At 47.2% G+C, this 13812-nt stretch overlaps 1 protein-coding gene and 1 pseudogene across 15 annotated transcripts in view; one reads left to right on the top strand and one right to left on the bottom strand.

Moving 5' to 3' along the window:
- Pard3 (par-3 family cell polarity regulator) overlaps window positions 1-13812 on the top strand; it is a 506727-nt gene that overhangs the window by 127931 nt on the left and 364984 nt on the right. The window lies entirely within an intron of this gene.
- Window positions 6031-6143, bottom strand: LOC132646141 (U6 spliceosomal RNA; annotated as a pseudogene).

Below are 13812 nucleotides of genomic sequence, written 5' to 3'. Positions count from 1 at the left end.
CTTTCATAAACACCAAAGATGGCAACACACAATGTCCCTGCAAATGCATGATTTGCGTACTTCACATCTCTTTCTCCGTTAATTCACGATGTCTGGAGGCTTTGGGTTTTAATTTAAACCAGCACCAACCTGCAAATCTCAAATCAATATTTATATAAAAATATGAGAACTGTGTCAGAAAGTAATTTATTTTTTAGATGAATGATGATCTTTTCTGGGATTGTTTTCCAAATTAAGTTCTATAAATATGTTTCTTTTTGTATATTTCTAAGTCAGTGGGGAATACTCGCTCTTTAGCAAGGGCTGTACTCAAACTAGAACACTCCTCCTACGTGAACCTCCCAAGTGCTGAGATTAAAGACTTGAGCCAAAAGTTGTCTGCTCGAGAGCAAGGGGTAGCTGGCCACCTTTAGGAGGGCCCGTTGCACTGGGTTTTAGGACATATGCAAGACTTGGAGCCATTACATAGCTGGGGTTTATGTAGCGGTTGAGAGCTTTCAGCTTGACTGATGTTAAATGACCTGCACATCGTGGTTTGGGTACTTACTTTCTGCACAAGCATTCTAAGTGAAAATAAGTCGGGTCCCTGGTCTTGATGTAGAGGCTGGTCTGTGCATTTAAGGAATAATATGCTGCTTAATATATTGTAAATGAAGCATAATGTGCCTCCATTTTAGCATAGTGTTAGCATAGTGTGTTATGGGAACATGACAACGTAGTATGTATATGGCTTTCAGTAGAAGCAGAGCTGTGTTTTCTACACTGCCTGGGGCCTAGGGCCAAGGGCTGCTAATGGCCTGGAAGGAACGGTTGAGGTGGGGAGACGGCGGGAACATCGTGGAAGGGCTTCAGAACTCTTCAGTGGGGAGATGGAGCTGAGCCCCTGGAGCTGGGTACGCTCTGAGCCTCTCCTATTTCTCCACAGCGCGTGACTCACGGGGAGAGACCCACAAGGTAGGAGCCCTCATTCTTGCCCACAGTCCAGGGCTTCTCAAACTCCTGGCAGTGGTAAAATGAAGAAAAAAAAAGTTGGCAAAGGAATCCGACACATTTAAGCTATTCATTCAACAACTCAAGTGCCAGTAAGCATCCCAGGTGCCAGGATCATGCTTGCAGCTGGTAAGAACTGCAGGAGCTTCTGGGAGAGGATGTGGCTGAACTGGACCATAAGCTTGAGATGTTTGAGAACGTTTTGGAGAACCCTGGCGGTAAGGCTGAGTTATAGGAGAGCTGACATGGGCCTGGGGTGCCATGAGGAGCCCAGGGAAGGTCCTAGCAGGGGCAACAGAGGAGGGGGGAGCCGCCCTGTGACAATGGCTTTGTTCCTGATCAATGTGGAGCCGACCATGAGGCTGCCCGTGGGTGGAGCAGTGTGCCCTGTTGGCAAATGCCTCCACCATACAGAGGTGTGGAGGAGGCGAGAATCGCATTTTTATAGTTGTGTGCAGTCTGGCTGGTGGAGTTCCAGTTTAAGATCCCGTTAAGAGAGATGCCATAGCCCAGAAGACATTCGGAGTTCTGCATGTGACTTGTGTTTATGGACTTTGGATGTTTTGCTCATTCCAGGTTGTCTTTTGTTCACATCTGTTTATGGGTTCATAGGTGTTTGCTGCACTAGGCAGTAAAATCTTACCCACTTTCAGATTTTTCTAATTGTGGGTCTGTCGAAATTGAGGGACATGTTCTTTTTGTTTTAAAATTCATGTGACAAATTTCCATAGTTAGTAAAAAAAACATAAGAACATACAGAATGCAGCAGACAGTATCTCACACACGGGAAACATGACAGGGGTTTGTTCTAAGGAAACCAGCAACAACAAACCAATCCCCTGAATCTAAGCGCTTAGTTTTAGCAGTGGGCGGGATGCCGCCAAATGAACCACAACAACCTGGCAGAGAACTCCACCCAGCTAGGTGGAGAAGGGAGCGGGGTTTTAAAATGACCGCTTCTGCGACGCGGACACAGCTGGACAGGTGTGGGCCGGGCAGCGTGGCTTCCTCTAGCTTGCCCAGTGTCGGCACTGCTGAGTGGAGGTCCTGCTGTGAGTTTGCCAGTGCTGCCTCTGCCCTTAGTCCCACCCACGGGCAGGTTTACCTCCCCTGCAGCCCACTTCTGTGTCAAGTAGGAGACCAGGTTCCTGAGAAGCCGCCTGCGTAGGCCTGGCTCCACCGTGGGCACCCCTCAGTGCCAGGCCTGCCTGGGGGTGTGTGTGACTGGATCACTGGCACACTGCATAACCACTGGGGCTTGATGAGCCACTGGCCTCTTCCGGCTTGGGCGGCTCAGTGGAAGGCACTGGGCAGCCTTTAGCTGGGGCAGCTTGCTGCCAGAGGTGTGGTCTTCGAGGAGACCACTGCTGACTCCCTGTCACCCTCCAGGATGGGCAGGTGTTGGAAAGCGGCTGTTTTCAACGCGAGGAGCCATTCCAACCCAGCGGCAGTGTCTGAACATATTCTGAAAGTCTTCAGCTCTTTGGTCTCTTGTTTTCACTCTTCAGGAGTCTTGGGCCCAGCCTCAGTGGTCTGGTGGTTGCCTTCACCCTCTGGTCTTTTTCCCGTGGGAAAAGTCTGGCATCTCAGGGTGGTGGTGATGGTGGCTCCGCTTGTTGGCACCGCGTCTGCTGTTGCTGAGGGAGTGGCTGCCTGACGCCTGGTGCCTTCACTGGAGTGGTCCCCTTTCTGCTATGCTCAGGGGTGTGGTCCGAGCCTCGCTCAGACCGCTGTCCTCCACCTGGTCTTGCCCGTTCCTCATAAGGAAAAACTGTTCTCCACGGTTACGATCAAAGCTGTCTTGCGGTGGCAAAGGAATGTACTTTAATATTTACAGAGGTCACCAATTTTCAACCCAAAGTCAACCGTTCTGCAAGTCCTTAGGTCTTTGTACATTGTCTGATGTCCCAAAGGTCATTCAGTTAAAAACTTTATCCTGTTTTTTCTTCCCTAAGTCATTGTTACACTTACACACAGAGTGTAAAGTTGTCAAATCTTTCAAATGAAGGTTAGAAGGTAGGAATTGACAAAGTGGCTCTGTAGTTAAAACCATTGGCTGCTCTTCCAGAGGACAGGAGTTCTAATCTCAGCACCCAGCACGGCAGCTAACATTTCTTTTTGACTCCAGTTGTAGGGATCTTGCACCGTCTTCTGGCTTCTAAGGGCACTAGGTGTGTGTGGTACATGGACGTACATGTAGGCAAACGTACATCTAAAATATAACAAATACTTTAAAAAGTTTAGGAAGTCTGAGTTTCACTTTCACGTGTTCATTTCTTTCACTCTGGGGTTACAGCATAGGGCAGGAACATTTTGATGGTTCTCGGCTGTCACTGTGCAATTTTTGCCCATGAAAGTGGTTGAAAATCATTACTTACACATAAGTGACAGCTAGTAATTTTAAAGGTTTTCCTTTTCAAAATCTCAAACCAGGGGGGCAGGGAGATGGCTTAGTCTAAAATATTTGTCACACAAGCATGAGGGCCTCACTTCAGCATCCCAGCACCCTATAAAAGCCAGGTGCAGTGGCCCATACCAGGGACAGGATGTCAGAGGCTCTCTGGCCGGCCAGCCTCGCCAGTCAGCCGATTGTGACCCTGTCTGTAAAGCTAAACTGTAGAGCAGGAAGCCACCCAACACTGATCTCTGGCCTCTACGTATGCAGAAACACATGCTCTCCTATTGCTTTCTTTTGCTGTCTTCAGTCGTCACTGAGGGAAGCCAAGGCAGGAACCTGGAGGCAGGTGCGGGCACGGATGCTGCTTCCTGGCTTGCTCCCTGTGTCCTGCTCAGCATGCTTTTGTAAGTGATGTGTTGCCTCCTGCCCAGGGCTGGCACTACCTGCAGGGGTCTGGGCTCTCTGCCTCAGTCATTACTTCAGTCACCCCACAGACCTGCCTACAGGGTGCTTGATAGAGGTGATTCCGCAACTGAGGTTCCCTCTTCCCAGATGGCCCTGTGTGTGTCAAACGGTGCAAATACCCATGTGTGTGCGTCCTCACCCACACACATGCACAGCCACATCTGCATACACAGCAAAGTCTCGGCTCACAGGCTCGCTCGCTGTGTTAAGAAATGAGAACGCTTTTGAAATAACAATTCGAAGTGGATAGTTGCCCCGACCTCTCCAGGCTGGCTGTGTCCCTAGAGTTCAGTCCTTTATTTGAAAGCAGGCTGGAGACCTGACCAGCCCGAGCTGCCAGGGGCCTCTCTCACCCGCCAGCCTTCTCTGCCTCCACTCTGCAAATTACTAGGTTATTTACAGACACTTAACTTTCTTTGGAAGCCAAGAAAAAATTATCAAGCAGCATTAGAAATGCTTTAAATACAAGCTAGCAGTCTAGAATGTGAGCTAAAGACAGAGGAGCCGTCAGTGGGATGATTTAAGTTACTTGTTAATTGGCTCTGTCTGCTACTCCTAATCAGGTTTGTATATATCAGAATATATTTGTTCTTTCCAGTCTCACCCTAATTTTTGTTTAAATTTTTATGTCCCCCCCCTCGCTTCTCTGACTGCTTGTTGTAGAGAACTTATTTGCTGCCCCCACATGAGTGATCTCCAGAGCTTCAGCTCCTGCGGACTTTCCTTCAGACTTAGCTCAGATAATTTCAAAGGTTCCCAGGCTTTTGGAGAGGGTGAGCTTCCTTCCCATGCAGTAGAACAAAGGGCCAGAACCAGGAGGCAAACGGCTCCTCTGTGTTGGCGGACAAGAGTAAGTGTGATGTGGGAACATGTGACCCGGCTCCCTTCCCGAGCCTGTGTGTGGGGAGGTGCAGCCAGCGTGTGCACAGTCACGGGTGGGTGCTCTCGGGGCCAGCGGCAGGGTTAGCCACTCGGACAGTCCGTCCATGGGCGGTCTTGGTGGGGAGCACTCTGGCCTTTGTTAATCCCTAGCTCACTGCGCAACGACACCTAACCAGGCTTTCAGAGTGGGCTCATTTGCTCTTTCCCTCCACAGGCTCTGTTTCACGTAGAAACTGATCTTGAGAGAATAATAGACAGAAATTTGGTTTTAAAGTCTTTTCTTTATTCTACAGAAAATGAGTGTTTGCTCTCCGCATGCTATACTTCAGTCGGGATTTTTTTTATTCTCACAAGAGGCAAAGGAATAGAAGGCCACATATTTCCCAAGTCTCGTGGTGCCGTGTGGCGCTGTGACTAGAACCAAATCATTAGGATGGGTTGTACCTTTCGGGAAGGATGGTAGTCGAGCGGAACTACTGTTTTGACCTTGTGCTGCTGGTACGTAGGTGTACAGGCCAGTCTGGAGGGCAAGTACATGCCGCCTTGGCTCATTCCCCACCTCGGTATCTTACAGAAGTGCTGAACTGTATTTATGTTACAGCTTTGAAATGCCTTGAAATGCTTAAGCCATTGTGGCTGGCTTTAAATTGGGGAGAGAGTGTTATTTGTGTGTTGTGCAGCAAGTAGAACCACTTCATAGTATTTGTGCCGCAAATACTGTTTAATAAGGATTAACTATTGCTGCCTACTTGATGGGCTATTCAGGTGCTTTGTCATCTCTCCTGCAGATTTCTGCCACGGCAGTTGCTCGCTCACTCTGTACTCAGACCTTCGTACTTACCTTCGTGTCTCCAGACACTCGGGGTTCATTGTTAGGAAGGCCAGCAGCACTGTCCACACCAGAGCCAGTGTGCACGCAGCATACGCGAAGAGCTGCCTCCGCCTCTGCCTCTGACCTCTGTACCTCCTCCACCGTATTTCCAGAGGAGGAGGAGGTTAATCATCCATTTCTGAGTTCTCCAGAATCGCTCAGGGCTGTGGAGGGGCTGGCTGGTGACCGTGTAAGGTGTGGCATTAAACATAGCCGCCTTCACAGAATTGTCCGTGCAATAGATTCCTAGCCATCCCTTATAGACTCGTAATGAAGAAATGACACAAGGATTAGAGGCCGATTTCTGCCTAACCTTTACCTTTTGTTTTTATGTATTTATTCACTTTACAGCCCAGTCCTTCCCTTCTCTTCTTCCGTTTCCATCCTCTCTCCCACTTACCCTATCTCCCCTCCCCTACTCCTCAGATAAGGGGAGCCGCCTCCCTACCAACTCAGAAAAACTATTGTCATCCTTGCGCAGGGGCCGTGCTAATCTTCTGTGTCATTCCAATTTTGGTATACGTGCTGCCAAAGCAAGCATGCTTTTTATAAATGGTGGTTCTCATCTTAATGAGTGGTTACTTTTTAACTAGGAAAAAATGTACATACTTAAAGATTTAGAGAAAATATACTTGGGAGAATGGTTTGTTAAAAATTGTTTTTTTTATTGTAATTTTTTGTTTGAATTTTAAGCAGTTTAAGAAGACCTAGGTGCAAGTTTGTCTAATCGAAGCTAGGTTTATATGTGGCTCTGTTTGTAGATGCCTAATGAATTTGAGTTATTCCATTTGGAATGTATAGGGTTTAGTTTTCCATATTCAAGTAAAAACAAATGACCAGTTCTTAGCACTTTAAAATATAAAGCAATATGTGAAAGAATGCATGAGGTTGGTCCTAGGTGTAGAGCTTTTTCCTTGGGAGTTTTCTGTGGTTTTACTTTGATGTGCCTTATCAGAAGGAAGAGAGAGTAGCAGGCAGTCCTGTTCTGCTGGCATTTGAGACTGAGCCGGAAGGAGGCAGTCCTGCAGTGTCTGCTCCTATTGTGCTGAGCTCCTGGCCTTGCCCTCCTCAGCACAGACGCTGAGCACACGTGTGTGGCTTTGGGGTTTCATGTCTGCCTTCCCCTTTCTTGGGGGTAGCATCCCTGTGGAGGCTTTCTTGTGACATGTTTTGCATTTCCAGTAGTATTACACCCTGGTTCACTTGTTTACTTCATGCTTTCATTTCAAGGCCTGCAGTTGCTTAACAGAGAATTAATTTAGCTGTTAACCAAGGCTGTGCAGTGTCTCTTCATGTGCAAAGTCAGGATGGAACCATTTATTCACGTGTGTTTATGTTTTATAAGTAACCAGTGAACACAGAGAACCTTTGGAAGCTGTAATTAATGTTCCCAGCCACCACAGATTTTCACTTAACGTAAGCATTGGAGCATTAATGAGTGAGGATAATAAACCACCATGACTGCCTGCTTCTCGGTGTCTGATTTCCTTCCCTGCTTGGGACGAGTTTGGCAATCTGCACGAGAAAGGACTCACTGCAGCTTTTCTAAGTTGTTTGGGGGCTATAGTGTTTTCATTAACAAGGTCTTTTACAAAAGACCCTTTGTTTTAACAAAACAAAAGAAAGCTACTCAGCTTGTCATTGTACCGAATTTTGTGCTCTGAGTCCTGCTTTGTTTCCAAAGTTATTAAAAGTTTTCACTTTCAACATAGATGTGTATACATACACACACACACACACACACACACAGTTTCCAAGTCAGTTGGATTGCTCAGTTTAAACAGGCCCAGTACATTTTCAACAATGAAAGGTCTGGGCATTTTCAACGAGAAAAGGGGTCCTATACTTTGCTGATCTTGGAATGAATGTTCACATACAGCATTTGGCTGCTTCATTTTGCCTAAAACTAATAAAGACTGAATTGAAATAAAACACCACTAACAATATTATTAAAGGAAAAGCCTTGCGGTGTGCCTGAGAAGAGCGTGGACCTTCTCCCGTGACCCACTGGGTCCAGAGTGTGCGTGTGACATTCCCTGTACTTCTGTTACCTCGGTGCCCAGCACAGCCGACTGCATGTAAGTGCAGGGGTAAATGGCCAGATATTGAGCTGGATATTGGCAAATCTGTCCTAAGCAGAGCTTCAGTGAGGCATGTGTCATATAAAACCCTGCACTGAAAACAAGGATCTGAATGCCTCTGCAGTTATAGAATCCTTCGTGAGAGCGGAATTTCCACTACTCAGAAACTTCATTACTCCTAATACAAGTAATACTACTGCGGAAGGTCGCCTTTCCAAGAGTAATTTCACAGAAGTTTCTCCCTCTTACTGCCCAAAACTTTTTACCTTTATGATGATTTTTAAAACGCCGCACAAGGTTCAAAACTTTGATCTCTCTTCATGCTTTGTCACTGAGAGTTGAGCCTCAGGAAGCTGGCTGTTCTCAGCAGGTCTCGGAGTCTGTCTGCCCCATGTGGCTGGGGTTTTCTGCTTGTAACTGCACCATGCTCCGTGGTTGTGAGCACCTTCAGACTCCCCGTGCAGAACCCTTAACCCATCCTTATTCTCTGGGGTTGTTTAGCTGGCTAAGTGGTGGAAGTATCTTCTTTAGATATCTGAATGTTAATGAATGATATTAACATTCAATAATCAATAATAATGATTATTTGACCAGAAATTATAACAGAGTTGAAAACATGCTTGGAATTCCACATTTTTTCCTAGGATGGTTAGTGTTTAAAAATACTTCATCTATCATGTTAGAAGAAATGCCAACTTGAACCAAAATCTTTTGTTTAACGTACTGACAGGGTGTGTCTGGATCACACCATATCCCAGATATTTGATATGCTGTAGGTGTCATGATGTGGCCAGTGGAGGGTTATCTGACCAACGGAGACACAGACTCCAGCCAGTTCCCTTCCTGGGGTAGGGCCGGGACTCTTAAGAAGCGAGGCTGCTGCCTGAAGAGGCTGCCACGTTTTTAATGGCGGGAAAAGGAACGGTTTTCACCGATTCCTAGCTCTCCTTTTATCTTACCTGTGGGAACTGGTTCTCTCTACCGTCCAGGCCCTGGGGAATCAGTCTGTGGCCTTCAAGCTTGGTGGCAAGCGCCCTTTCCCGCCGAGATGGCTCACCAGCCCAGTGTGTACACGTGCGCACTTCGGTCTCCAGGTTTTATCTGTGTGGACGTAAGCGGAGCCAGCGTGTGCCGTGGTGGCTGCTATGGCGAGGCACACCCCACGGTGCAGCCCCACCAGCCACCGCAAGGCCTGTGGGCGTCTTCTCAGGACCTGGTGCTCAGTTTTTCCAGGCCCGGTAAGGAACGATTGATAGGGCTCTTCGTTCTGAACTTAATAAGCAGTTTAAAATACTGACCATGGAGTTGAAGTGGAGAGTGTGGGACGGGCGGACGCATTTCTCACTCAGCGGCACGTGAGTCTTAATTCTGATGCTGGGTATGCGGGGCCAGAGCGCAGGAGCAGTGAACTTGGTTCTAGATATCCTAGGTTCCAGGACTGAGTTTTCCAGGCTGGCCAACCCCTGGCCCTCCTAGAGTCAAAAATGAGGAACGCAGAGGGTTCCCTTCCCTCCCCTTCAACATATTGCAATGGAAAATGATTATAAAAAACAGGTAGCATTAAGGGTGGCCCTTATTTGGGATTTGTGTAAGACTCAAAATATCCCTTTAAGTATCCATCCGTTTTGCATTTGTTACTCCCCTCCCCCACAAGAGATTAGTTAATTATTCAGCTGTTCTCGCTGGTACACATTAAGAGCTGCTGCTGTTTGCACAGTGCCCATTGCTTGAGTCTCATCTTGGGAGCACTGTCATCTTTTCATCTCTGATATGTCTATAAAACACTGTAGTTCTTACCATATTTGTACCCCAGAGGGCTGTTTGCAAAAGTGATCACATGTGCTGTGCATTTATCTGTAAAATAATGGAATTTCTGTGATTGTATGCAATGACTTTGTGGATGGGACTAGCTAATGGTCTGTCCATTGGGGAAAATGTGTGAAATGAAGAAAACCTGGGTACCCTCTTTCTAGGAACTCAGATAGGCCTCCAAAGGCCAAGACTAGTGCTGAAATCAATTTTTTCAACTTTGCTTCTAACCACAAAAAAAAACAAGACATTTATCTCTAAATCTGGGCAAATCTAGGCTAAGGGCCGCTGGGCAGCGGCCCACTCTAACCTCTGTAGAACTACATCCTAGCAGCCCCATAGAAGAATGGACAAGCCGGAAGGACACTGCAGGGCTTGCTGGGTGATGGGAGCCAGGCCTGATAAGGATGTCTGCCTGCCTCCTGCTTCACCTCTGTCCCCTTCCTGTTGGGCTCTCACTGCGTGTAAGGGCGCTGTGATTCCTTCTGCCCTAGCGCACCCCTTTACATACCTGTGCATACAGTAGACCCTGGGGAGGTCTGCTCTTGTGTGCCAGCCAGTTATCACAAAAATGTATTCCCTGCGAATAGAGAGGAAATCGGCCATTTTCTAAGTAAAAGTCGAGGAAACCCAAGGTAGTGTTTTGAATTGTTTCTCAAAGCGGCTGGGATTAAGGACGCCTTCTATGGTGTGAGCCTTCTCCAGGCTTTTGTTGTTGAGCAGCTGGCCTAAAGTTAGAAGGTTCTGTGTGTATCAGGTTCCTTGATGGTGGTGTCCCATAGTTAGGGCCTTAATGCCTACATAGGTCATTGCAAACTCCTAAGTGGGTTGGAATCGAGCAGAAAGAAACTTCATTGGATTACTCAAATGAGGAGTCCATAGGGCTTCTTGATAGAAAGTCTCTAAACTTCCTGAGGAGAAAGGATAGGTTTATGCCAGGTCTTAGGAACCCAAAAAGAAAGAGGAAGGACAAGGGGATTGGAGCCACCATGCCACCCTGGGGAGAGGTGTTGCTTGATATCTTATGTCCTTAGGCTGAGCAGTGATTGTCACCTTTGCAAGGTCCAATGGTCAGCCTTTCAGGGAAAGCCGGGCTTTTTAGATGTCCCAGTGTCCTGTTCCTTGAGGATGCTAGGCCCTGGATTTCTCCCTCCTTCCAGCTGTAACCCCTAGGGGCCTGTGGCCTCTGTCTGTGTTCTCTGCCAAGGGGGCAGTGCCATCAAGGGCAGACAGGAAGGCCCTTGGAGGTGTGGTTTGCTGGGTAGGTTGCCTGCCAGGCACACAAGGCCTTGGGCCCTATCCCCAGTACCACCTAAACTGTGAGCACTTTAGCACACTGTATAATCTCAGGCTTGGAAGATAGTCTGAAAATCTGCAAGGTCACATGAATTGAGTGTTCTTCTTAATTTTGACTCTTGGTACCAGAACTTGTTCTAGGTGGACAGTTCCTTGATAGATACAAGCTTAACTTTGCTCTGACATCTGGTGACAGTTCTATGATTCGGTATCTTAGGTGTTTAGAATTCCACTCTTCATGCTGTCTGGTCTGTTTGAGTTTTCTTTGTTGGTGTTGGGAGTTTAACCCAGCATCTTGGCTCTGGGTTTTCCTATATTTGTAATATGTAAGTTTCATAATTACGTTAGTATTCTTCTTTCCTGTGGAAATTGTCAAATTTTGCCTTAATTCATTGGGAACTTTAGCAACCGTCCCCCACCCCCATACACACACACCCTAAAGACCAGGGATACTCTGTGTAGCCTTGGCTGTCGTAGACTCACTTTGTAGACCAGGCTGGCCTGGAACTTGCAGAGATCCGCCTGCTTTTGCCTCTGATTACAGGAGTGCGCCGCTGCGCCTGGCTGAACTTCAACTCTTACTGCTTATTTGAACCTGTTGGATTTCCTTTGCTTTCAGTGACTAGAGGAGGATATGAATGTGTGCTTCAGTGTGCTGGGGACATCTTGGCTAAGGGCTTCTCTTCAGCTCACCGGCAGATATTTGTGGGTGGTAGACATTGCTGTGCTTGTGTGTGTGAGAGAGAGAGATGTGGGGGATGAGAGAGGAGATTAGAAATGGGGAGAGAGGTGTTTCTGTTTGTGTAGGCCTGTGTTGTATATCTGTGGGGTCTGGGGTCACCTCAGGTATGCTGCTCCCCGGCTGTTGTTCACCCCTGCTTTAGAGACAGGGTCTCTTACTGACTTGGAGCTCAACAATAAGGCTAGGCTAAGTGGCCAGTGAGCCACATCGGGTTTTCATGTGGGCTCGAGGGGTCATCTCCAGACCCTCATTCTTGGTCAACAACCACTTTCCTGACTGATTAGCCCTGTGTTCTCGGATATGAAGTTTCAGGGAACACTGGTTTGAGTTCTTGGATTGTAGTCTTAGGGGGGTCGAAAGAAGAACCCTGCTTACCAACTGGGCTGAACAGATAGTTCTGACTCCGGTGGGAAAAACTAATTGGCCTCAATCCCTCCCCTTCTCTACTTCTGCAAGGGCAAATTTTCAAGATCCAGTTGCTTACAGGGACTCTGTGTGAACTGGCTATTTCCAGGTTCTTGGCCTTTTATTTAAGAATGAAATCAAAGCCCACAAGGTTTTATAGAGAGGAAACTTTATTTAAAGCAAATAAATAAATAAATAAATCAGAATATTGAGAGTAAGGCACTCGAGGCCCACAATTATTGTTTGGGATTTCCTTATATGAGGCTCTGGGGAAGTCTGGTTGCTGAGGGGCATATCACGAGCAGGACTCTGTTTTGATTGATGGATTTGGATTATGTAAGCCTTAGCCCACTCTACATGCTCCATTCCCACAATGCATCTGGTTTTAATCATTTGCTCACCCAATTATGCCTTGGCATAAAATGGTACATAGGGGATTTGCCTTAAAAATTCATTTGAGGACGAATAGCTTTGCCTTGCTGTGCAGGCTGATTCAGCCTTCCCGCCTGGTACTAGACATAAGGAGAGAGGCTGGACAAAATCTGAGTTTGTTGGTTGTTAACAGGAAGAGATGCTTATTCTATTGTTGGGGTGGGTTGCTGACGGGTACCTGGTGCTTTGTTCTTAAAGGGCCCAGGCTGCCTAGTGCATTCTTAAAGCGAGTGGTGGACATAGCCAAGTAGACTGGGACCCCAGCGGCTAAGCTAGCTCCCTGTGCCTCTCCTGCCTCCACTTCCAGTGCCGTGTGCTCTCACAGTTCTGGAGGTGGCTGTACCTGGCCGAGCTTATAGAGAAACAGCCAGAGGCATTGCTACTGGAGAGTCCCCACTGCCTCCCTGCAGTCCTGGGGCTCGGCCTCTTTATATGGGTATCCCAGGTCATAGCCATATCATCTTTCTACAGAGAATTAGAATAATTCTAAGAGTGTTTCCCCCAGACACTCTTTTAAATGGTGGTAGAGTGACATTTGTATTTCCAACAGAGATATTTGTGTCAATAAAATAGTGAAAATTACAAGTAAAACATGGCATATGCTAATACCAGCATGTTATATCTCTGTTGTATCTAATATAGATAAAAACAAAAGCCTCTATTGTATAGCTCACTGCTTGAACACTTGCCTAGCATAAGCTAAATGCTGGGTTTGAACCTTAATACCCCATAAGCATGGAGTATTGGTGCATGCTCTAATCCTAGCAGCTGGGAGGTGGAGGAAGGAGGATCAGAAGTTCAAGGCCATCCTCTGCTACCGGGCGAGTTTGAGTTGGGCCTGGGCTTCGTGAAACCCTGTCTCAAAAGCAAGCAAAAACTGAAATACAAAATCCACAAAAGTTGCACATTAGCCTTTGCTGGGCTGTAGTGTGGAAACGGAAGGTAGATTGAGGAGGCGCAGATGTGTGTCTCTTGGGTTGCTGCTTTTTCCAGGCCCTCATGGCCATGCTTGTGGCTACAGAGCTACCACGTCCTCGCCAGCTGCCCTTGCTTTTCCAGGTTCAACCAGGCCTGCTCCAACACAACCTAACAACTCTCTCAGCCCAGAGCTCACTTCTGCAGCACCGCGTTAGGCTTCTAGAGGCTGAGGGGTTTCATTGTGCCTTTGATAAAGCAGACCCTTGAAATGCCTTTGCCTCTGGGGTTGTAAAACTTACCCACCCTCTGTTTCAAACTACAGCTGGGAGCAATTTCTTGTTTATATGCCCGAAGCTCATTAAATCCCTGCTCTGTTTAGCAGTCTCTCTAGATTTATTCAAGATTTAGATAATACAATAAAAATTGGCAGCGCAACCCCCGACTGCTCTGGGAGATTGGCGTTGAGGGCCACTGCCCTCCCCTCCCCTTTACCATCATTCCAGCTTTCAGGATTGCCTTAGAC

This window comes from Meriones unguiculatus, chromosome 10 (assembly GCF_030254825.1).
Source record: "Meriones unguiculatus strain TT.TT164.6M chromosome 10, Bangor_MerUng_6.1, whole genome shotgun sequence".
NCBI lineage: Eukaryota > Metazoa > Chordata > Mammalia > Rodentia > Muridae > Meriones > Meriones unguiculatus.
Note: the sequence above shows the minus strand (reverse complement) of the source record. Positions and strands in the feature narration are given on the sequence as shown.